This window comes from Giraffa tippelskirchi, chromosome 14, assembly GCF_054371585.1.
Source record: "Giraffa tippelskirchi isolate mGirTip1 chromosome 14, T2T-mGirTip1v1.2.pri, whole genome shotgun sequence".
NCBI classification, from domain to species: domain Eukaryota; kingdom Metazoa; phylum Chordata; class Mammalia; order Artiodactyla; family Giraffidae; genus Giraffa; species Giraffa tippelskirchi.
Window position 1 is genome coordinate 43,031,563 of NC_137288.1, and position 25,515 is coordinate 43,057,077.

At 44.7% G+C, this 25,515-nt stretch overlaps 1 protein-coding gene and 1 pseudogene across 2 annotated transcripts in view; both read right to left on the reverse strand.

Moving 5' to 3' along the window:
- TAF4B (TATA-box binding protein associated factor 4b) overlaps nucleotides 1-25,515 on the reverse strand; it is a 187,915-nt gene that overhangs the window by 33,160 nt on the left and 129,240 nt on the right. The gene's annotated exons all lie outside the window — the stretch shown is intronic.
- On the reverse strand, nucleotides 17,014-17,132 carry LOC145534985 (5S ribosomal RNA; annotated as a pseudogene).

Genomic DNA, 25,515 nt, shown 5'->3' on the forward strand with positions numbered 1-25,515 from the left:
CCTAGAATCGCATTTCTTTGCAAATGGAAGTTTCATGTCTCTCTAGATGGGGGACTGAGAAGAACTTCAAAAAAAAAACAAAAAACTCTCATGAGCACACCGCATTTGAAAGACACGAGACATGAAATTTTAAATGTAGTTTGTACAGAAGTCACACTTTTTTGTCCGCCTCACCGATGTGAACATTACTTTGTTTTTAAACTGATCAGTTTTGCAAAGGGGCCAGAATTATTCCTTGTTAGAGTTGCTCCAGTTTGAGTCTGCTGCTTTCCTACAATTTTTCAAATTTTATAATGTATTAAATACAATAAACTCTGTTTAAAAAATAAGGTCTGTGTGAGACACACGTGTTGGGGTGAGGCTATAGTCAAATGAAATTTTTCTATTTTAAAATTTTCTGTGTGGAGCGTCAAAAAGAGACCTAAAAGTTAAAGCCAGTGTCGAGATCAAAACCCACTCAAGAATAAGGATGCTGACCCTTGTTCTGAATGGTTCTGTTCCCATTAGTAAGGACTGGGTCGCATGCTTCTGCATTGGTGAGCAAGATAAACCTTCTTTCTTGCGAATTTACCAATTCCAGTCAACTCCCAGAGCAAACCACGCCCAAACGTAGCAGCTGACAGCGCCGTTTTATTCTCTCTCTGGATTCTGGGATCCTCTTGTGTGGACTGGCCTGGCCTGGACTTCTTGGGCTGCACACGATGTCATCTGGGGCATGGATAGCCATGATGGGCTCCCTTGGGGCTGCCAATCCCTGCTGGCTGGCCATGGGCCTCCCCAAGTGGCTTGGGTCCCAGCCAGCCTGGGAGCTGGGTTCTAAGAGGAAGGAAGGAAGGAAGCCATGGTCCCCTGGAAGGCCAGGCCTGCAGCTGCCCGATGTGTTAATTCCTGTGCAGGGATGTGTTAATTTGGCGGATACAGAGCCAGCCCCGATTCAAGGAAGGGAGGGGAATGAAACCCACCCTTGGTTGCTGGGGAAGCGACCAAGAATTTGTAGACAACTTGAATTGACCATAACACCTGTCCAAAAAAATCTGCAAAGTAGGGCATTGATGGCTTTGGAAGAAGTAGGGAAAATCTCAGGGTCGGAATGATCAGTTTCTTATTAGCCAGGGAGGTGAGAAACCGGAGATGTCAATACCACTTCGGAATTGAGCCCTCAGCTTTTCCAATGTACTAGTGATTCTGGAGGCTCCTCTGTCAGCCCTGCCATCACCTTCCCCACTTCCTCCTCCTCATTCCAGACCCTCAAAAATAAACCTGGCATGACAGATGATAAGATTGACAGGTAAACTATAATGTGTTTCTGCTGCAGAGATGTTCCTGTGGTGATGGGCTATTTCCATCCTGAACTTGCCTTCTTTTTTTAAATTAAAAAGTCTATGCCTGAGGACACTAGTAATGAAAATATCTGTGGATTCTGAAACTAACAGTAAGCTGTTAATGGCTCCAATCACCACCCCCCACCCCGCCCCAAAACACAGATGCGACCCAAACACGAAATTACTCTAATGACTGCCAGCCAGGCTTTCACATGGTTGTTTCATTCTCCGTATTTGAGACTAATACACCACTGTCTCAGATGGAGACAGCCAGGGTAGCTTCTACCTGCTGCTTGGTCATCCGCATCAGCTGAAAGAATGAAATTGCTCTATGATTTTTACTGGTAATCCACTCTCCGTGGGTAAAATTTCCTAAAAGCAATAAAGCAAAGGCTCCGCTTTGGGACTTTCTGCTGGTTATTGTCATTACTTAACATTTACCCAGCACTCTCTCCAGGCAGTTAGTATTGTCCAAACCAAACCCTGCATGCAATTCTGTGCCCTTTGTTCTTTTCTGAGCTCTTAGGCCCATTTATACAACTCCAACCCAATTGCACATTTTTTCTACAGAAACTCTGATCCATTTCAACAGAGCAAACACATCACATTATGTTCACAATTTTAGGTCTTACAGTGAAATAGATTCCTGGATACCAAAGTACTTCAGCAAAGAGCTGGTCAATCAAAACGTAATGGAGTTACAATCTTATTTTTTCCCCTGCATTTAGTTATACAATATATATGGTTATCCATATTTCACCTGTTGTCCCAATAAGGATCCTTATGGTGGTGTTCAGTCACTCAGTTGTGTCTGACTCTTTTGCAACCGCTTGGACTGTAGCCTGCCAGGCTCCTCTGTCCATGGGATTTCTGAGGCAAGAATACTGGAGTGAGCAGCCATTCTCTTTTCCAAGGGATCTTCCCAACCCAGGAATCTGCATCTCCTGCATTGGCAGGTGGATTCTTTCCCACTGAGCCACCGGGGGATAGCAAGGGTCTTTATAGCTATGTTTGTTTTCCCCACAGAGGGTAAGATCAAGGCTCAGTACTGCTTTGATTATTAATGTCTTGTAGACTCTAATCTAGGAAGGTTTCCCCATCTTTTCTTTCTTTCTTTTCTTGTGTTCCATGAGATTGGTTTTGAAGAGAGTAAGTCAGTTGTTCCAGAGTTGGTTGCATAATCTGGATTTGTCTGCTTGGTTCCTCACTGGTAGAGTCAGATTAATTTTTTTGCAAGGAGACTACATAGCTGATGTTACTTCCTCAATACATCATATCACAAGGGTCTGTCTGGCCCATGATGGTGATGATAATTTATTTCTATTTTTTGTTTTTATTTTTTGCTATTATAGATCTTATTGCATGTCAGTTGTGGTTTTCCTTTGTTGATGGTAATTCTGAACACTCAGTTAAGGTCATAGTCACCAAATTTCTCCAATGTAAAAGCATCTCTTCCCTGTGTAATTAATAACTAGTCTGTGGGATGAAATTGTGAGACTGGAAATGCCCTGTACTTCATTCACACTTTCACATAATGGTTTTAACATTCATTGGTAATCTTTTCCTGAATCAGTCATTACCTTGGTGACTATAAAAGTGTTCTTCTTAAAAAGCTACTAGCCAGGCAAAGAGCTGAGTCCAAAGATGTACAAGAAAATAAGACATCAATTTGGGTGTCAGGGTGACAAACTCAGATGCCTACAAGGGCCAAGTGAGTCACAGAAATCAGGAGGCAGACAGGCACCAGCATGTACGACTCATTCAAAGGGACAGCCCCTCCTCCACTCCAGCAGAACAAGAAGCCTGTATCCTTAAACCTCTCATTTTCCTGGAAAAACCTGGAAATCTAGATTTTTATGTGAAATCTCTAAATGTATATGTCAGAACAAACTGATTTTTCCCCCAAAATGTACAGACCATGCAAGACATCTGTGCAGTTTGTCGCTCTGAATATGATGAAAATAATGAAACGGTTTGAGATATTCTAGAAAAATTCCATTTAGGTTATATCATAAGTGATGGCACCAGAACTAAATTGTGTGAGAACATGACTTTTATAAAATCTGGAAGTTTAAAGCAAGCTTTTAGTCATAATATCATTTGATCATAAAGATTTAAATCCTGGTGTGTAAATGACAATTGTGATGAAATCTACCTCCATTCCAGCCTACTATATGCCAGGCACTGTGCTCAGGGTTTTATAGATGTTCTTCAGTCCTTTTAGAAACTCAGTGAAGTTGGCATCATTATCCCGGTTTTACAGATAAGAACATTGGTATGTTAAAAAAAAATATGCCAAATGCCACAAGACACTTGGAACAACACGAACACACACACACCCACACACACACATCTGATGAGTACCTGAGACTCAACTCACACACATCTGATGAGTACCTGAGACTCAACTCTTTCTGGTTTTCCAATCTATGCCAAAAAAATTATTTGGGGGGGGCTACCCTGGTGGTCCAGTGGTTAAGAATCTGCCTGCAATGCAGGGGGCATGGGTTCGATCCCTGGACCAGGGACTAAGATCCCACATGCCTTGGGGTAACTAAGCCCATGCACTACAAGTACAGAAGCCCACACACCCTAGAGCCCATTCTCTGCAATGAGAGGCCACTGTAATGAGAAGCCAGCGTCCCGCAGCTAGAGAGTAGCCCCTGCTCACCACATTAGAGAAAGCCTGTGTGAAAGAGCCTGTGACAATTCATCGATTAATTAATTAATTAAAAAACCTTTGCTCTGTCATTGGCAACTTCAGTAAGTTCATTATAAAGGCACTATACAAAAATATGGCTGCAGTAACTTACTGTGTGTGCTGTTTAGTCGTGTCTTGACTCTTTGGGACCCCACGGGCTATAGCCCGCCAGGCTCCTCAGTCCATGGGATTCTCCAGGCAAGAATACTGGAGTGGGTTGCTTTGCCCTCCTCCACGGGATCTTCCCAACCCAGGGACTGAACCCATGTCTCTTACGTTTCCTGCATTGCAAGCGGATTGATTCTTTACCACTGAGCCACCGGGGAAGCCCTATTTACTGGCTGTAGGGTAGAAATTACTAAGCCCCGAGAAGATGCTGTCTCTGACTTTGTAACCATCAGGGAACAGTTCTCAGGAGTTTACACTGGTTCCAGGTACCCTAAACTTGCCCATTTTTAAGACACAAAAAAGGCACTTATTAAAGCTACTGTATCCAGCCCTCCACCCCCAGCAGTCCCTGACTCGCCTTCTCCTCAACCAATGTCCTGAATCTCAGTCTCTAAGTGATGAGCCCAGGAATCTGTATTTTAACAATGCCCATCACAGGCGACTCGCCAATCAGCAAGTCTGGAAAATACTGGGCGAAATCACTGTGTCTGTCAACCTAGACTGAGAATAGTAGATGAGAACCTTCTGGGGGTACTTTTTGACTTGCCTTTTTATGGCTTCATTGATGTTGATTAAACAATAGTTGGCTTCTCCTGTTTGCTTGAAGGGCCAGATTGAATACTCCTGGCAGAGTTACTGGGGGGTGGGGAAGTACTTAACTGAAATTTAACCGGAGGGCCCTCATCCTTTCCTAATTTGAGAGAGAACTGCCTGATCCTGTGGAATTAGTCTACCAGCTACGGAATCCTTTCACTGCCTCTTAACAAGTTATCCGAAACTTGAATGAACCCTTACAGCAGACAATTACTGTAGCATCTGCCACCTGTAACAGTAGCTGATGGCAGGTGTGCAGGAATCCAACATTTCCCGTCTATTTTAATCTGCGTGAGTTTCTTTGAAATGTAAATGAAGTTTTGACCTTCAGAACTTGAAGAAGTATGTAAATCTGTAACTCTAACCATTTTAACACAAAACTCCTTGGCATATGCTTTAAAAATGCCAGATTCAGAGAGTTCAGTCTGACTCTGTTTCACATGACTTCAGGTTCATCCTCTCTCCCTACCCCACTCCCTGTTCCCCTTTCTCCCTCACTCTCAGTGTGAAGCACAGTGTTTCACTCTTCCCAATCTGTCAGTCAGATCCTGCTTGTTAGAATTAGGAACAGACAGTACAAGTATTAAATTATACTGTTGGCTAACAGGACTAGGCTTCCCAGGTGGCTCAGTGGTAACGAATCCACCCAGCAAGGCAGGAGACGCAAGAGACGCGGGTTCGATCCCTGGGTCAGGAAGATCCCTTGGAGTAGGAAATGCAACCCACTCCAGTATTCTTGCTTGGAGAATTCCATGGACAAATGGGCCTGGCGGGCTACAGTCCATGGGGAGACTCTCTGCAGTCCATAGGGAGTCAGACACGACTGAGTTACTGACCACACACATAACAGGACTTAAAAGCCAGAGGAACCCTTGCTGTGCATTCCACTCAAACTCTGGAACTTGACTCAGAAAGCCTGTTCTGGAAGCTGAAGACCAAATCTTTGTCAGGAAGCCTCACCTTAGTTGGAAAAGAAGCAAGATCAGTAGGGACAGTTGATTACATCAAGTGAGGATGCCCAAAAGGATCATTTGAAGATCTGTGGATTAAACCATCTATTTGATGTCACTGGTTTTTTGGGCCACACCGCGTGGTTTGCAGGATTTCAGTTCCCCAACTGGGAAACTCAGCAGTGAAAGTGCAGAGTCCTAACCACTGGACTGCCAGGGAATTTTCTCCTCTGGTTTTCCTATTAGGCAGCAGTAATAGACAGCTGGATTGGCAAGAGGAAATGGTGGGAGATGGATTGCCTATGAGCCATTTAAGTTTTGCATCCATTGAAAGTGAAAATCAAAGTTGCTCAGTCGTGTCCAACTCTTTGCGACCCCATGGACTATACAGTCCTTGGAATTCTTCAGGCCAGAATACTGGAGTGGGTAGCCTTTCCCTTCTCCAGGGGATCTTCCCAACCTAGGGATCAAACCCAGGTCTCCCACATTGCAAGTGGATTCTTCACCAGCCAAGCCACAAGGGAAGCCCAAGCATACTGGAATGGGTAGCCTATCCCTTTTCCAGCAGATCTTCCCGACCTAGTAGTTGAACTGGGGTCTCCCGCATTGCAGGTGGATTCTTTACCAACTGAGCTATCAGGGAAGCCATATATTTGAAATGGTATTATATGATTTAAAATATTGTTCTATAGTCATATTCTCATACGTGGTCTCTTAATATACATAAATGGGCTTCCCAGGTGGCACTAGTGGCAAAGAACCCCCCTGCCAGTGCAGAAGACATAAGAGATGTGGGTTCGATCCCTGGCTCAGGAGGATCCCCTGGAGGAAGGCATGGCAACCCACAAATATTCTTGCCTGGAGAATCCCATGGAAAGAGGAGCCTGGAGGACTACAGTCCATAGGGTCGCAAAGAGTCGGACACGTCTAAAGTGACTTAGGACACAGTATATATAAATACCAGAAAATTTGGAATTTTGTTCAGTAGGTTGTGTATTCTTGAAAATAATTCAGTTATGGGTCTTACTTTAAGCATAGTAGATGTATTTCTACAACAGAACATTGACCTAGATAGTCTTTTCCTTACCACCATCATAACTGCAAAGTCAGAGCTAGTTCCTACAGCTCCAGAGTCGGGGGAACTACATACACACACCCCAAATCCTCCCAGTAGCCTTCTGCCTCTCCCCAGTCTGCATTAACTGTCTCCATCCCCCAGCCTGCTCCTTGGATCTCTTCTTCCAAGCAAAGACAGTCAAGTAAAGGATCAAAATACTTCTATACTATCACTAGAAGCTTTTGTGTTAATCTACAAAGAAAACGACTTACCTAAACCAAAAACACTGACAAAGCAGCTGGTATTTCAGGGGGTCCATGGGAAAGCTCCACGGCAGTGTGAAGCCAGGTCACTCATTTCTCAGTTTCTCCCCGCAAGGTGTGAACATCTTTTTTTGGGGGGTGTCAGTGTTCTTCTTGGCCTCCTCTTTCTCCCTGGATGACCTCAGCCATAGATGGGTTTCCCATCACCTGTGCTTCAGGCTCAACTTATCCCAGAGCTTCAGGCAGGGAAGCCAGCTGTGAGGGTACAGCGACAAGTAAGATATGGTCCTGCCACTCACTCCAGTTAGGCAAGTGAATAGCATGTAATCAGATCACTTTAATGTATTCTGTGATAAGCTATGACAAATGTAGGGTCTGTACAATGTTTCCATTTGACGATCTAGAACTGATCTTGTTTTAGCCCCAGCCCTGTCCTTTCTTCCTTTAAATTTCTTATCTCAATTCAGATGCTCTCGTCCATCCAAACCAGGAATCAATTTCCTGTCCTCCCCACGTTAGCTGGTCAAGTTCTACAGAAAGTGTCTCCTAAGCATTTCTCAAATCAGTCTCTTCCTTTCCATCCCTTTTACTACTTCTCAGTGTCATATTATCAGCTCCTCTTGTGCTGTGCTTAGTCGCTCAGTCGTGTCCGACTCTGCGACCCCATGGACTGTAGCCCTCCAGGCACCCCTGTCCATGGGGATTCTCCAGGCCAGAATACTGGAGTGGGTAGCCTTTCCCTTCTCCAGGGGATCTTCCCAACCCAGGGATCAAACCCAGGTCTCCCACATTGCAGGCAGATTCTTTATCAGCGGAGCCACAAGGGAAGCCCAAGAATACTAGAGAGGGTAGCCTATCCCTTCTTCAGCAGATCTTCCCGACCCAGAAATCGAACTGGGGTCTCCTGAATTGCAGACAGATTTTTTACTGTCTGAGCCACCAGAGAAGCATCAACTCCTCTTATGTAGACTATTTCCATAAGGTCTTTTTTTTTAAGAATTTGTTTGATGTGGACCATTTTCCAAGTCTTTATTGAATTTGTTACAATATTGCTTCTCTTGTTTATGTCCTGGGTTTTTTTGGCCACAATACATTTGGGAGCTTAGCTCCCCAACCAGGGATCGAACCCCTACCCCCTGCATTGGAAGGTGAAGTCCTAACCACTGGACTGCCATGAAAGTGCCTCGATAAGATCTTAATAGGTTTTCTGGACCAGAAATTGGGTGTGTCATTCCTAAAATGCTTCTTCCACATTGCAGCTTCTCACCCCCCTGATGAAAGCTCCAACATTGTTTCCTCATTGCTTTCAGAGTCCTCTTGTTTCCTTAGTGTGGTATACAAGGCTCTCCTCCATCTAACTCTCAGCCTTATCTCCTACAGAAGTACAGGAGCTTTTAGCTCTCCCCTGTGTCATATTGGATGGGCTTCCCAGGTGGCGCTAGTGGTAAAGAACCCACCTGTCAATGCAGGAGAGATAAGAGATGTGGGTTTGATCCCTGGGTTAGGAAGAGTCTCTGGAGGAAGGCATGGCAACTCACTCCAGTATTCTTGCCTGGAGAATCCCATGGACAGAAGAGCCTGGCAGGCTACAGTCCATAAGGTCACACAGAGTCGGACACGACTGAAGCAACTTAGCACACACATGCATGTGTTGTATTGTTTGGAGTCTCCCTGCTTTGGAACACATATATCCTCTTACTTGCTTAATCACCTTCCCCTCATCCTTAAAGATTCCCTTTACACATTCCCATGTGTCCCTCAGCTGGGCAACCCCTCTAAAGCATCCTATTTGTATTTTATTATGACACTTATATCACATAACATTGAAATATGTATTTATATGTCTATATCTAATGGCCAAACTTAAGGTCATCAATGGGAGAAATCTGACGTATTTATGTTTATGTCACACCTAGTGGGTGCTAAAGAAATTATTTGTTGATGACAGATGAAATAAACAAGTGGCGTCTATTATGTCTAGAAAAGGCAGAGTCTGTGTCTCATGTTACTAACAGCATCACTTGGAGAGATTGTTAATCCTCATAAACACTAAATTAAATGAAAAGTAGATGTAAAGGAATGGACATAGAATAGGGAATCCATTATTAGTAATATTAAACTCTTCAAGCACTGTAGTTTTTTTTTTTTAATATATTTATTTATTTGGCTGTGCTGGGTCTTAGTTGAGGAACGTGGGCTCTTCGCTGTGGTGCGTGAGCTTCTCTCTAGTTGTAGTGCTTGGGCTTATTTGCCCCACGGCATGTGAAATCTTAGTGCCCCCACCAGGAATCAAACCAAAATCCCCTGCATTGGAAAGTGGATTCTTAACCACTGGACCACCAGGGAAGTCCTCCCACTATTGATGTTTAAATGTGTACTTTGGATTTTGCCCAACTGAAAGTCTTGGAGGACCTCCCCATTTGACCAAGATGGAGTAACAGATTTACTCTCCCACCTGAAACAACTGAAAAATCAAACCAAATACACGAAACAGAGGTTTTCAAGACACTGGGTATCAGGCAACAGAGGACAATGACGTCCGAGAGGTGGAAAACAAACATGGTAATCCCTACAGTCGCCCAGGCTAACCAACAGGCACAGTACAGGGAAAGGTAACCCAGGCAGAAGCCAGTGGTCTCCTTGAGTTGGAGAGTTGGAAGCCGAGAAATCTAGAGTTTATAGAGCAGAGTAATGGAAAGGAGAGAACTATACACAGAGAGAGAAAACCAAAGAACTGAAGAGGGTCTTCAGCTGAGTACTGATCAGTGCATGTGGCTAAGGAAATGGCCCGAGGCTAAGTAAAGACCATGTAGAAGAATTAGAAAAACTATTGTGTACACAGAGCCAACGATAGTTCCTATTGCCACTAGTCAGAGTGGAAAACCTCATAATTAATGGAATATTGGCTAGAATATTAGAATGCCTTAGTGGTAGGAAAAAATTAGCCATAAGCTAAACATAGCTCTGATCTCACCTGGCAAAGCTTAAAACCAAATCCCAAAGGGATCAAACTATTTCCGAGTAACTCAACCTCAATGCTAAAACAAGAATATTTATAGGAAACCAAATATATCCAGCACCCAACAAGGTAAAATTCACAATGTCTGGCATCTAATAAAAAATTACCAGGCATGCAAAGAAGCAGGAAAATTCAACTCATAGTAAGAAGAAAAATCAATCTATCTAAACCAACCAAGAAATGATAAAGATGATTGAATTAGTTGACAAAGACATTGTTGTTTAGTCACTAAGTCGTGTCTGACTTTTTTTGACCCCATGAACTGTAGCCCGCCAGATTCCTCTGTCCATGGGATTTCCCAGGCAAGAATACTGGAGTAGGCTACTATTTCCTTCTCTGACAAGGACATTAAACTACATTGCATATGTCCAAGAAACTAAAGTGAAAACTGAACATGTTAACTGGTGACATGGGAAACATAAAAAAGAACAAAGTCAGACTTCCAGAAATAAATATTATCATGCCTGAGAGTAGACCTGATAGAATTAATAGCAGATTACACACTAGAGAAGAAAAAATTAGTGAACTTGAAGATAGAGTAATAGAAACTATGTAAAATGAAACAGGGTTTTTTTAAAACGCTGAAACAAAATGAACAGGGCATTGCTGAGCTGTGGGGCATCTTCAGTCAGCCTACTAGACATGTAATTGGAGTCTCTATTAAGGAGTATGGGGAGAGAAACAGAAAAATATTTGAAGAAACAATGGTTAAATATTTTCCAAGTTTGAAGATGACTGTCAACCCACAGACCCAAGAAGCTCAATGAACTCCGAGGAAAAGAAACTCGAGCCAGATAGTCAGTATCAGGGATGAGCCAAAGAGTAAATGGATGAAGGAGCCTACATTCCAGCCAGGTCTGGCCACCTGTCACACCCAGGTTCCACAGACTCTACGAGGCTCTGCGAGGCTCACCAGATTGACAAACAGGTTGGGCAAGGCTTGTGTAAAAATTTCCTGGGCCCCTGAAAGTATCTCTAACAGGGTGAATTACCCTCCAAATTACACATTTGCAGCCCAAACACTTCCCAGCAGTACTTTTAGGTTAAAAAAAAATTATATTTTGTTCCTCTCTAAATGAATTATAATACATTTTTTAAAAAACATTCCTTTTTTGACAAACCATCTGACTTTCAAAATTAACTTTTTAAAATAGATTGTTATATTCTGTATTTCTTTTAAACTAAGAGCATTTGTCAGAAAGTCAAAAATAATTAGAGCTTGTATTTCAGAGATGCTTTATGTGCGGCAACATCCTGGAACACTGGCTGTGTTAGCTTGAGGTCGGGCTGCCTTCTCTTCTTTTAAGTATCAGGAAGTAACTATAGGGTTAAATAGAGAGATGCAATAGGGGTGGAGGAAAGAGACTAAGCAGTCTGATCTTTCCCTCTGCCTCTCCAGTCTGAATGCGCTGATAAATGAGTTCATCTACCACACAAACTAGCCTTTGTTTTATTCGGTAGCTTTCCACGGCTAAGAAGAGAGGTAATAATGGTTTGCCTTAACTTGCCTACTCACCACTGGAGCTTCTCATTTTTAGGCTTATAATACAGCAAAAACAGTTCTTGAAATTAGCCTTTATTTCAGTGTTAACCCACCCTTGCCTCAGCTTTCATCTGAAAAATATTCAAACCTACAGAAAAGTTGAAGCAATAGTACAAATAATACCCCACACTCTTCAGTTAGATTCATCAGTTGTTAACACTTAACCATGTCTGTCTGCCCTTCCCACTTGCTTCACTGTGTGTGTGGTTTCTGAGTAACCATTTGAAGATAAATTGCAACCATCAGGACAATCCACCCCTAAGTACTTCAACATGGTATCTCCTAAGAAAAAGAACATACTCCTACATAGCTCTCAAAAAACGTAACATTGATGCGATATCTCACATGCAGAAACAGACACCCACCCTGATCTTGACCTCGAACAGGCGGGGAATCCTGTAACTGGATGAAGAACTTGCCATTAGTCCCAGTGAAACTGCATGGGATTGGTGTCTCTCCTTCATCCCCACCCCATGGGTGCCTTGGCAGTCCTTTGTCTATCTCCAGAAAGCTGTTTGCCCTCTTTCTAGTCTTAGTTGTGAGAATTCTGTGAGTGTGGCTATTGCCAAAATCATGGCTCCCCATCCACTGATACCCACCCAACGGAAGTTTGGACATAGAATTTGGATTTTTGCCAGGCAAAAGGGAAACAAAGCAGGCTAGTGCCTCAAGAACTGTGCCCCATTTTCTCAGGAATAGGGAGGAGTATTATATCCTCTTGAAGGTCTTGCTTTTTTGTTTTTCTCCTGCCAATTTTCAAAACAGCCACAGCTGGCTCAGACAACTCAGCAATCAGGCCTGGTGTCCCTGAAGTTATCGGCCCATGACCTTCTCTCTGAAATGCGGGATGCTACAAGAGAGTGTAGGGGGAGAAGAAGGCCAGGTGCTGAGTATAATCTATATGAAGTCAGAGAGTAATTAGCTTGGTGAAGGACAAGTCCAGCTCCAAGTGTTTGTTCGTGCGTGCGTGCGTGTTTAGTTGCTCAGTCATGTCTGACTCTTTGCAACTGCAAAGAGTTGCAACTGCAAAGACTGCATCCTGCCAGGCTCCTCTGTCCATGGGGATTCTCCAGGCAAGAATACTGGAGTGGGTTGCCATGCCCTCCTCCAGGGAATCTTCCTGACCCAGGAATCGAACTGGGGTCTCCCGCATGGCAGCCGGATTCCTTACCATCTGAGCTACCAGGGAAGCCCGTTTGTTTGTTAGTAGTAACAGCTAAAGAATAACCAAGATTGTTTAACTCTTGGAAGCCTGTTTGGCTGATACGTGCCAAAGGCTGTTCACTCATTTCTGTTTGGCTGCAATATGGCCTGTCCGTTTTCCTTCAAGTCACAGATGTCCTTGTCCCACTGAAGCACCATCAAAGTTCTCTCTCCAGGAGGAGAGAGCCCATCTACTAGTTGGTGTTCTGTGGATCAGCTGTCTTTCCCTAGACGTCACCCTAGATGTCACCGAGCAGGACGCAGACCCCGCTACTGCTCCTGCTTTCCCCAGGCCACAGAAAGCAGTGCCCTGTTGGCCAAAGAAATAAATGTTACCTCCCAGGAACCATGGAAGCCGCCTCAGTGGGGCTTTTCAGACAGTTAAGGTGGTTCTTCACAGTGAAATCGTGGGGAGGGGAGAGTGCCTCACCATACCCAAGTCCAACAGCCTTGGTGGGGGGCAGACTTGAGAAGCCTCACGTGGGAGGCTCTGCAGTCTCTTTCCTGCTGCTCCTCCCCAACCTCTCCCTAATTTTCTGCTGCTGAAAGGAAAGAAAAAAGTGAAATAAAATGTACCAAAACGGACTCTGAGAAACTGGGAGTCCTAGCCTAAGCAACATTTACAGACACACACTGGGCTTTTTCTAACTATTAGCACTGCCGATGGCATCATCTGACCAGCAGTGCTTGAAATAAAAAAGGAGGAAGAGGAAGGGAGGTTCCTTCTCTTACTTGATGGCCAAGCTGGAACAGGGGCTGGTGTGCCAGGCACGGGGCGAGGCACCAAGGACATAGGCAGAAGGAGACGGTGTCCTGCCTTTCAGGAGATGCGCCCAGCAAGGCAGGCAGGAGCCTGATCATACAGCAGCAGAGTTAATAGATGCCCTGACGGGGGCTGTGCAGACTGCTCTGGGGCACACAGAGGAGGAGACAACTCATTCACCCCAGGGAAGCTTGAGAAGACTTTGCGGCAGCTTGGTGATCCCACCAGGAAGACAGGCGGAGCGGGAGTGGGAAGCAGAGAGTCTTCCAGGCAGTGACAGAGGCTGCAAAGCACAGAGGCTCGAACAAGCAAGATGCCAGTGTACTAAGAATAGCATTTCCCGGGGGGCAGAAGCAGGGGCAGGAAAGAGAGCTTCTAGAGCGGCCTGGGGAAGCTAGGATCAGAGCACATTTTACGGCAGATAGCCAGGCCCCACCTAATGACTCAGAATTCCTGGGGTGGGGCCCCAGGAATCTACCTCCAGGTGACCTTGGGGCCCCGGCGCCCTGTGTGGGAACCAGCCATAGGCAACAGGGAATCAGTGACATTTTAAATCCCAAGAGTGATGCAACTAGATTTGTTTTTAAGAAATACTTTTTTTTTTTTCTTTTGGTGGCAGAATGGAGAAGGAAGTAGATCAGGCAGAGACCAAGAAATAAATCAGGAGATTATTCCAGCTGTCTCGTGGAGCTATGATAAATGAAAGCAATTGGAAGGTAGAAGAGGGGGTAAATTCAGGAGATATTTCCAAGGCAGAAACAACAGAACTTGATGAGCAATTAGATGTGGGTGGTGAAAGAGAGAAAAGAATCAGGGATAATTCTGAAGTTTCTACCTCAGGTTCTTAAGGGTTGGGGAGTCCTGAAGAGAAAAATGGAATGGAGGCCAAGCAGAAGCTTGTATTTGTAGAGCAGGTAAAGGGGATTCTAGACAGGGTTTGGTTTTGAGCATGTGATGGGGAGGTGCCTGTGGGCAACTGGAGGTCCAGACTCGGGGGCAGGGGGGTCAGTCTTGGGGGGAAGAGCTGAGCTTAAACACGTGGCTTTGGAGGGGTGACTCACAAGAAACTGCCCACGAAGCACAGGGAGGGCCTGTAGATGGGATGTGGTCACCACGTTATACAGAGGCCACCAACGTTTAGAGGTGTTTGGAGACTCAGAAGGAAAGCCAAAGGGATAGAGACACAGTCATAGAGAACAGACCTGTGGACACAGTGGGGGAAGGAGAGGGCGGGATGAATTGAGAGAGTGGCATTCACATATATGCAGTACCGTGTGTAAGACAGAAAGCCAGCAGGAAGCTGTTACAGAGCACAGGGTACTCAACTCAGTGTTATGTGAGGACCTAGAGGGGTGGGATGGGAGGTGGGGTGGGAAGAAGGCTCAGGAGGTAGGGGATATTTGTATACATACAGCTGATACACACTGCTGTACAGCAGAAACCAACACAATGCTGTAAAGCAATTCTCCTCCAATTAAAAAAATTAAAAAAAAAAAAGAAACAGCCAAGAGGGAGAATGAGAAACAGTGTGAGATGGGGAGTGGGAAATTGGGGTGAAGAAAGAGTTTCAAAGAAAAGAATGAATGTGTCCAGTGTCGGAGCAAGGTCCGGCAGGTATGGTAACTGCAACACCACAGCTGACCCTAGAGAAATCCATTGTGAAGTTCTGGGCCCTGAAACTAGACCACAGCAGGCTGAGAAAGGACTCAGAGGCAAAAAGGTAAAGACAGTGATTGTCGATTATTCTTTTTAAGAACTTGTGAAGGAAAAGAGAGCCCGGGGAGCAACCAGAAGGAAATGGCAGAGGGATACCCAGAGATCTTTTTCTTTTTGGAACTTTTTACTGTATTAACATGGCCTGCCTGAACGTGAACCATTTGATATAGTTATTGTTTTCTACATTCTGTAGTCCAAGAATTACAAGAAATATTTTTTCTATCCCAGCAATTCCTGAGGTACGGGTTCAGCGAGTTAGGGTGATGCTATTTTTTCAGTTGGAATACTTGAGAACCATATCTATTCATATCACTTCATATTCTCACAGCGAAAAAAAATTAATACCAGGGTTACAAGTGAGCTAACTTAGGAAAAGGGATGTCAGTGATAAAGATGAGGCTCAAAATCCATGTTCTTTGCATAACTCTTGCATCACAAATGTGTTGTTCTGAGCATAATATGACCCATTTAATCCTCACCAGAGTTCAATAATAATGTAAATATCAGCAAACACTTATAAAGTGCTTATTACATTCCAGGCAATATCCTAAGTGCCTCAATATATAAACCTAATCATTGTAACGTGGGTATATATTCATATGAATATATGAAATATATTTTTCCTGGTTTTTGCTGTTTTGGTAATATGAACTGAAAGAAGAAATATTAATACCACAAACAAAGACCCCCCTAACCAGTGAAATCTGAAATATATAGTAAGTGCTTTTCTCTCCTTTCTTCTTCATCTTAGATGCTGGTACTAAACTTCCCAGTGTCATGATTGTAAATAAATTTTATGCCCTTATTTGTTTCTAGGATGAGGGGAGAATAACATTTTTTCCTTTCTTATGTGACTTTCTTTGAAAATATGCATATGAAGTTCCTCAAAAGTAAAAATTTTACCCTTGAAAGAAAAAAAAATCATGTCTGACTCTTTGCAACCCTATGGACTGTAGCCCGTCAGGCTCCTCTGTCCATGGGTTTCTCCAGGCAAGAATACTGGAGTGGGTTGCCATTCCCTTTTCCAGGGAATCTTCCTGACCAAGGGATAGAACCTGGGTTTCCCGCATTGCAGGCAGATTCTTTACCATCTGAGCCACCTGGGAAGCCCTGTGAAAAAAACACTATTGCCCAAAACAATACCTGAAAAAATATTTTTAAAAGATACTATTATTATCCCATTTTATACATGAGGAAACTATAGCTAAGATAAACCCACTCAAGGTCACAAGGTTAGTAAGTGATAGTGAATTTTTTTAAATGATTTTATCATATTTAGAAATTAAGGGAAATAAATGTGAAAGTTAAAAACACAAAAAGGCCAGAGCCAGAAACAATCCAATGTCTTCCAATGAGAAAGTTGGTAAACAAATTTTAGCTTATTCAAACAACAAAATATAGTAATCAAAAAGAATGAACTACAGGTATATGCAAGAACACAAATGGATCACAAAAGTTATGTTGAGTGAAAAACTGAGCAACCAAAGGAATCCATACTGTAGGGATCCACGTATGTGAAGCTCCAAAACTGGCCAAACTAGTTTCCAGTGATAGAAGTTGGAATAGCAATGACTCTAGAGTGGAGGCCAGGGGGTGGGGGTTCAAAGGATCTTTCTGGGGTAGTGAAAATGTTTCCTATGAAGGTGGTCATCCCAAATGTAGTCATATCTAAAAAAATTTTATTTTATTATCATTTTTTATTATTTTTAAGCCTACAGTACAGCACCTGATAATCCCAGGTGGTCTCCCATCCAAGTTCTAACCAGGCCCGACCCTGCTTAGCTTCTGAGATCAGACTCGATCAGGTGCATAAGGGATGGTAAGGCCAATAGGAAAGGGTCCAGAGCTAATTGATGAATGAAAGCCAGGGAGCAGACTGAAGGGCTTGGTTTGAAACCAGAGATGCAGGCTTAGCTCCAGACAAGCCTCTAAGTCCTGAGAAGGAGGACCAGTGAGCTCAGGGCGTGGGCAAGGGCCATCCGAGGCTCATGTGTCATGTCAGCTGGAGGGTTGAGCAGGCGAGAATTCTTTTCCAAGCTCAGAGGTTCTTGGGGTTAAGGATATGAAGGCTGGAAGAAAATCTTTATAGATATGGACCCTGTGAGTTTTATTCATGGTTCCACAGCTGATTACCCACACAGCTGGGATTAGGACTTAGTTCTTTCAGCATCAACAGGATAAGGCAACTGGAGGAGTATTGTCAGTCTCGTCTCTGAGACTAATGAGGGCTCTGATCCCGGCTTACATGCAGCAAGGACTTCTGGTCGTTTCCTTCATTTAATAGACATTCATTAATCACCTCCCATTGACTAGGTGCTCTTAGGTGCTGAAGATCCAAAAATAAAAAGCCACTGCCCCATCCTCAGGTAACACGAGGTTGGTTAGGGGAGGCCCATGGGAATAGACAACACACTATAGTATGAAGAGCATTAAGAGGAGAGAGGGGATAAGAGTGACCAGGCAAAAAATTCCGCTGAAGTGCTGGGTTGCAAAGTCTTCATGTGTGCTCAGTTGCTCAGTCGGGTCCAACTCTTTGCAACTCCATGGACTGTAGCCTGCCAGGCTCCTCTGTCCAAGGGGATTTCCCAGGCAAGAATACTGGAGTGGGCTGCCATTTCTTTAAGCTTCTGAGAGGATGGGGCAGGCTGAGGATGGGGAAACTGAGGGAGGAGTTGAAGAATAAAATGACGGGACTTCCCTGGTGGTCCAGTGGTTAAGAATCCAACTTGCAATGCAGGGGATGCCGGTTTGTTCCCTGGTGGAGGAACTAAGATCCCACTTCCCATGGGGCTACTAAGCCCACGTGCTCTGGAGCCCATGCAACACGACTGGAGAGCCCTGGTACCACCACGAAAAAGCCTGCATGATGCAATTAAGATGTGATGCAGACAAATAAATATTAAAAAAAATAAAGCTGCCTATCACTATTTTTAAAAAAAGAATAAAATCGGGGAAGCCCACGTGCAAAGACCTGAGACCTTGCCCCCACTTCTTCCCCACCCAAGACTCCAGTCCCTAAAGACAGCCCTTAGCCAAATGCACCAGCCAAATGGACTTATCACATCCATTAATGCCCAAAGTGCCCACCAAGAGACTGACTTACATACACCCCCCAAAATAAATGCAACAGAAGCGGGACCTTATTCTATAGTTAGCATGTCCACGATGGAGTTAAGACTGAGTTTTGGTGAGTAGAAATCTGCTATTTTTAAGCACGTTGCAACCAGCAAAATGGTCTTAGAACAGTCACCTAAACCAGTTCCACAGGCAGCAATCCTGGCAGGAACCTGCAGGTTTTATCAACCACTGTCTCCTGAATCCAAGAAACATGCATACTGGCTGAAACACAGGCTACGGCTCCGCCAGTGATGGATAGCAAAGCGAAGGCAGCACTAATGAAAAATTAATGAAAGCAGTTACTTCCATAAGAAAAATGATCTGTTCTCTCCCACCTTTTGTATTGATTTTTGACCAGTCCTGTAATTGGAACTGTATAATTTTATCCTAAGGTAAAGGCAGGCAGAAGGGCAGAGCGTGGGAGGCTTTCAGCCACCTGGCTAAGCTTCACCCTGGGAGAATAACCCACGTGCGAATCCCCATCTCTGTAATGGAAACCTGATCCTCCCCAGCCCTGGCTAAGTTGCCTTAGCCCCAAGTCATTTGAAGGTTACTGACAATAAATGACACACCAATGTTCCCATGTCCACCAGCTTTCTGGGATTGCCTTTTCTATGTCATTCGATTAAAATAAATACAGCCTCGACCTACATAATGCAGGAAGCCCAACCTGCCTCTCAATTTTTTAGGAATTCCTTGAGAAGGTATTTCTCCTTTATCAGATGGTCACCGGTCACATCTCACTCAATTCCAGCCTCACCACTCCCACCTCTTCTAAGCTCACCTGCCCTGTCTACCACTCTGGGCCACATACGTGGATACACCCACTCCTTGCCACACCAAAGACACTGACCGAAGGCAGTACCAGGTTGCTGCTGCTGCTAAGTCGCTTCGGTCGTGTCCGACTCTGTGCAACCCCATCGATGGCAGCCCACCAGGCTCCCCCATCCCTGAGATTCTCCAGGTTAGGCTAGTTAAAGAAGACTACTGGAGGTTGGAGGGTGGAAACCTCGTTTGCTTTGCTCACCACTGACTCCTAGGTGCCAAACCACCCCCCTGAGTCATCATAGGAGCTTAAAAATAATTATTGACCTAGGGTAGTCAATTCATGGAGGCAGAAAGTAGAATGGTGGGTACCAGGGTCCCTGGCGGGGTGGGGAGTTACTGTTTAATGGGTACAGAGTTTCACTTTGGGGGGATGAGAAGGTTCTAGAGACAGATGGGGGTAACGGTTGCACAGCAGAGTGAATGTGCTCAATGCTATCAAATTGTACACTTAAAAATGGTTAAGATGGTAAATTTAATGTTATATATATTTTGCCACAGTTTTTTAAAAAGTTGAATGGAGTACTGATATTATGAGAGTGGGCTGCAACTTAGGATAAAAAATAACCTAAAACAACATTTGACCTCAGAATGTCTAACTTTCCCAGCTTGTAGGGTGGCTGGTCCAGAATTCTCCATTGAGTGCTCTGAGTCTATTTCTAATACAATCCAAGTAGAAAGAGGCCAAAAAATATTGGAACTTCTGTGTTTATATTTGAATTCATTCTTTAAATTTTTCTGTTTGGCGGTAGATTTACATATACATGGGGCTTCCCTGTGGCTCAGATGGTAAAGAGTCTGTCTGCAATGTGGGAGACCAGAGTTTGATCCCTGGGTCAGGAAGATCCCCTGGAGAAGGAAATGGCAACCCACTCCAGTATTCTTGCCTGGAAAATCCCATGGATGGAGGAGCCTGGCGGGCTACAGTCCATAGGGTCGCCAAGAGCTGGACACAACTGAAGGACTTCACTTTCTTAAATATACTTAATATAGAATAGCATAGCTAAGTCGGTTCAGTCATATCCGACTCTTTGCGACCCTATGGACTGTAGCCCACCAGGCTCCTCTGTCCAGGGGATTCTCCAGGCAAGAATACTGCAGGGATTTCCATGCCCTCCTCCAGAGGATCCACACGTGTGGCCCAGGGTGGTAGGGATCAAACCCTTATCTCATGTCTCCTGCATTGCCGGGTGGGTTCTTAATCATTAGCGCCACCTGGGAAGCCCATAGATTAGTGTAGATGCACGTGTATATAATTTATAAATAAATAGAATTATACTGAAGGAACAGTATCAAAGGCTTTGTACTCCTGGGTTGTTCAACAAACTCTGAAGACCACCATTAGGATGACTTTGTAGTGTCTGGCTCACCCACTGGGCTGTGAGCTCCAGGAGGGCAGAGGTCTTTATTTTGTTCAGGCATGTATCCTGTACCCTGTGCCAGGCGCATGGTAAGTTCTCATCCGGTAGTTGTTGGATGAAAGAGCCATGGCTGCTGTTACTGACCCTCCTTTCACATGCAGATGATCTTAGCCTGTATTGCTGGGGGCTCCAGCTTCCCTGGACCATCTTCTCTTCTCCTGCTCCTCCTCCTCTTCCTTTTTTGCTACTCTTATCTCTCAGGTTTTTAAAAACTATTCATTTTTTTTTATTATGTGTGTATTTATTTATTTGGTTGCACTGGGTCTTTGTTGCTATGTGTGGGCTTTCTCGAGTTGTGGCCAGTGGGGGCTACTCTCTAGACATGGTGCACGGGCTTCTCATTGCAATGGCTTCTCTTGTTGCAGAGCATGGGCGGACTCGGGGGTATGGGCTTTAGTAGTTGTTGTGAACCAGCTTAGCTGCCTGTCAGCTTGTGGGATCTTCCCTAAGTTGGGTGGAACCTGTGTCCCTTGCATTGGCAGGAGGATTCTGAACCATTGGGCCCACAGGGAAGTACCCATTTCCCAGTTTTTAAATCTGTAAAATGAGGACATCAGAGCAGATTCTTTCAGGGTTCTTAACCTTCTATAGTGCCTAGTTCCTTGCACAAATGCCAACTGCCGGACAGAAGTCATTCCAAGTGACAACGTGATTTTGTGTCAGGGAAGGAGGCACCTCACTCTCTGCTGCCCCAGCTTCAGGGTGACTTTTGGAACTTGGTCTGACTTTCATCTCAGCCACTGACAAACTGCCAACACCTCCCCTAGAACACTGAAAGCCACATACCCTATCTAAGATCACCAGTCAGTGCCTTTCCAGTGTTCAAAGTAGGTATTATGAAAGCTGGCCCTTTGGGGGGATGGAAAAACAAATCTACATCAAGTCTCCATTAAGGTCTTATTCCACTAGAGTCTGGGTCTAGTGAGAAATCTGTGTTTTTGAGGACTTGGCCCAATGTTGGCTCTGCAGCAAGACAGTCCTGGACAGAAGTCCCTTGTCCTCCACACGTTCTCTGGGCAGCTCCAAGCAAGCTGCCTGCCTAACTGCCCTGGGTCTCAACTTCCTTTTCTGTCACATGGGGCCTGTCACGTGGGACCATTGGGAGAATAAAAAAATGAGTACACAATAATATGCAATTAAATAGAAGAACAATTACCACTGTTATATTCAGTTTCCCCTGTAAGTGAAATGAGAGATTAAATCAGTTTTCAGAGGGATTCAAGAATTTTGAAGGGCTACCAGAACTATTAAAGGATGGAGCATGAGGTAACTCATTCTCCAAGATGTTTCTTTTTTTTAAATACTTATTTATTTTATTATTTATTTGGCTGTACCAAGTCTTAGATGCGGGCTGGGAACTCTTGGTTGCTGCATGTGGGATCTAGTTTCCCAGCCAGGATCAAACCTGGGCCTCCTGAATTGGCAGCGTGGAGTCTTCACCACTGGACCACCAGGGAAGTCCCCAAGGTGCTCCTTTTTCCCAGCTCTGCTTTTCTTGGATGTATGAATTCTTACTTATTTGGGGGAAAAAGAATTCTAAAGCTTTTTTTTAAAGTGCTTTAAAAATTCTGGACTAGATAATCAGATAATTTTTAACCTTGTAATCTAATTAAAAGACAGTAAGACATGGGAGCTCCAATCAGACATAAGGTAAGGGATCTTGCCTGGCAGGGAGAATGTGACAGCCTGGCCCCAGAATTCCAGAGCCCAAACTTCCTATGTTTCTGTAAGGACGGTGCTGTGCTGTGCTTAGTTGCTCAGACATGTCCAACTGTTGATGACCCCATGGACTGTAGCTCGCCAGGCTCCTCTGTCCATGGGGATTGTCCAGGCAAGTATACTGGAGTGGGTTGCCATGCCCTCCTCCAGGGGATCTTCCCAACCTAGGAATCAAACCCAGGTCTCCCGCATTGCAGGCGGATTCTTTACCGTCTGAGTTACCAGGGAAGCCCCCATAAGGACTAGTTTTTGGTTAATCTCCAGGGCCAGTCTCTCCTCTGTTGGACAAGTGGTGGTTAAACCCCTCCTTGGTGAAATACCTCACATTGTCATCTGGGCCTGTGACCACTAACTTCCCAAACTCTCACATTCATGAAATGGGGGAGGAGAGAGTTAGTTATTAGGAAATACTTCTGAGTACACTTAGGACTGCTGTCTCTTATCTTTTCAATCTAATTTCAGCCCTGGGCATGGATTTAAAATGAAATTCTTCTGGAGGTGGTCTTCAGATGCTTGGAGATTAATGCTCATGCTGTCCTGGGAGGCCGTGGGCCACCTTGCATACTGCTGCTAATCTGGGCTCAGAGTGTGGTAGAAATAGCCTGGCCCAGAAGCCTGGAGCAGATCTAGTTCCTTTGTTTGTTGGCATAAAAACCACCTGGGCAAATAACGAGCATTCTTACACCTTGGTTTCCACATCTTCCACAAAAACAAAGCTCAATAATATCTGCTTTTCCCACCTCACAAAACCTTTCTAAAGATCTCATGAAAGAATGGATACAAGGGACTTCCCTGATTCCCGGTGATTAAGAATCCACCTTCCCACACAGGGGACACAGGTTCAATCCCTGGTCTGGGAAGATTCCACAGGTGCTGCTGGTTGCTGTTGAGCCTCTCAGTCGTGTCCAGCTCTTTGCAACCCCAGGGACTGCAGCAGTCCAGGCTTCCCTGTCCTTCGTCTCCCGGAGCTTGCTCAAACTCATGTCCATTGAGTTGGTGATGCCATCCAATCATCTCGTCCTTGGTCATCCCCTTCTCCTCCTGCCTTCAATATTTCCCAGCATCAGGGTCTTTTCTAATGTCAGCTCTTCGCATCAGGTGGCCGAAGTATTGGAGCTTCAGCATCAATCCTTCCAATGAATATTCAGGACTGATTTCCTTTATATGTGAAGGAGCAACTAAGCCCCTGAGCCACATCTGTTTGCAGCCTGGGCTCCTAGAGCTTGTGCTCCACAACAAGAGATGCCCCTGCCCCATAACTAGACAGTAGCCCCGGCTTGCCACAAGAGGAAGCCCTTAGGCAGCAGTGAGGAACCAGTTTGGCCAGAAATAAATAAACTAATTAATAATAACAAAAAAAAAGAATGGATGCAAAAACTTTTAGAACCATACAGAAGGAGGTCCCAAGGTTACAGAGACCCTCTGAGTCTGCCCCTCAATGAAAAAGGTCAGCTTGGCGGGGAGAGTCCTTGACCTAGACTCAGCTGGAGAGTCCTTGGGCCTGGGGCGTTCTGGAGACGGCCGGCCTGTAGGGACTGCAGCTCAGCACACAATTCTTTATGTCTGACCGGAGCCACTCACGTTCACAGCTTGCCCAATGTCGGGCAGATTAGGATCAAAGTGTCCTGGCTGGGGTTCCATCCAGATACTGCTGGCTCCTCCATGATTAAACAGATAGTGGCTCTGACTCCCACAGCTTCCCCAAGGCAAAGCTGGCCTTTGGCTCAGTGGGGCTCAAGGCAAGAAGGGGTGGGGCCCCTCCTCCACTTGGGCCTCCCACCCGGCCCCCGGGGGACGTAAGGGTGAGGGATCCACAGGTGTAGCCACTTATTTGGGGGAACATCCAGGATATGGGAAGCCAGAGCAATCAAGAGGGCTCAGGACATGGACCAGGAAACCTGTGTGGCTGAGCTGACTCAGGAAGTAAATGATGTAGAGAAGCGAAACAAAATGAATGCCAAGTTCAGTGCAAAGTACATTTGGAGGTTTACCCTGTACTCCTGGACTCAGACTCCAGAAACCTGGCTTGGCTCCTTACTCCCAGGTTCTTGGGCAAGTCGTGTCTCCTCCTCAGGCTTCTGTAAATCTATAAACTGACAGGGTTGGACCAGAATCCCACTTCTCGAATGGGTCCATTCAGCCATGGCCTACTCAATAGTGAAAAGCTACAAGCTACTTATATTCCTGGAATGCCAACTTTACATGAAGGTTAGGAGGGACTATTTTTTATTTTTAATCAGTCTTACGAGATATAGGGGCTTCCCAAGTGGCGCTAGTGGTAAAGAACCTGCCTGCCAATGCAGGAGACATAAGAGATGCAGGTTGGATCCCTGGGTTGGGAAGATTCTCTGAAGATTCCACAGCAACCCATTCCAGTATTCTTGTCTCCTCTTGCATGGACAGAGGAGCCTTTGCAACAGTCCATGGTGTCACAAAGAGTGGGACATGACTGAAGCGACTGAGCGCACACGTATGTGATATAATTCATATCACATACAATCCACCCACTTAAAGCATACAATTCAATAGTTTTAATATATTCCTGAGTTGTGCAACCATCACACAATCAATTTTAGATCATTTCCATCACCAGAAAAAAGAAACCCTACCCTTCAGCCATCTCCTCCATGTCCTCCAGCTCTGGGAGCCCTGGACAACCACTAATTTACTTTCTGTCTCCATAGATTTACCTATTCTGGGCATTCCCTGTAAGTGGAATTAATATATGATCTTGGGAGGATAATTTTTATATGAAAACAAAACAGCTATGTTATAAAAAGCAAGCAAAAAAATTACATTAATGTTTAACTTGCAGAAGATAATTCAAAACAATTTCCCTTGTATCTGGCAGCTTCATGGTAAATCTGTCTCCATGGACAGTGATTCACGGTGCTCTGCCCCTAGGGCCACTTGGTGGAAATTCTGGGGAGCACTGGACAAAATGATCATTTATTCCCATCTTTGCTCCAATGTTTAGAAGACAGTAAGGCCCAGCCTGATAAACCTACACAGACTTTTTTTCCAGGAGAAATTGTTAGGAACTGTTACCAGTTCCTCTTTCATCTCCTTATCTGTCCATCTTATCTCTACCCAGAGGTCTGCATTTAGAATAACTGAAAAGAATAATAGGTTAT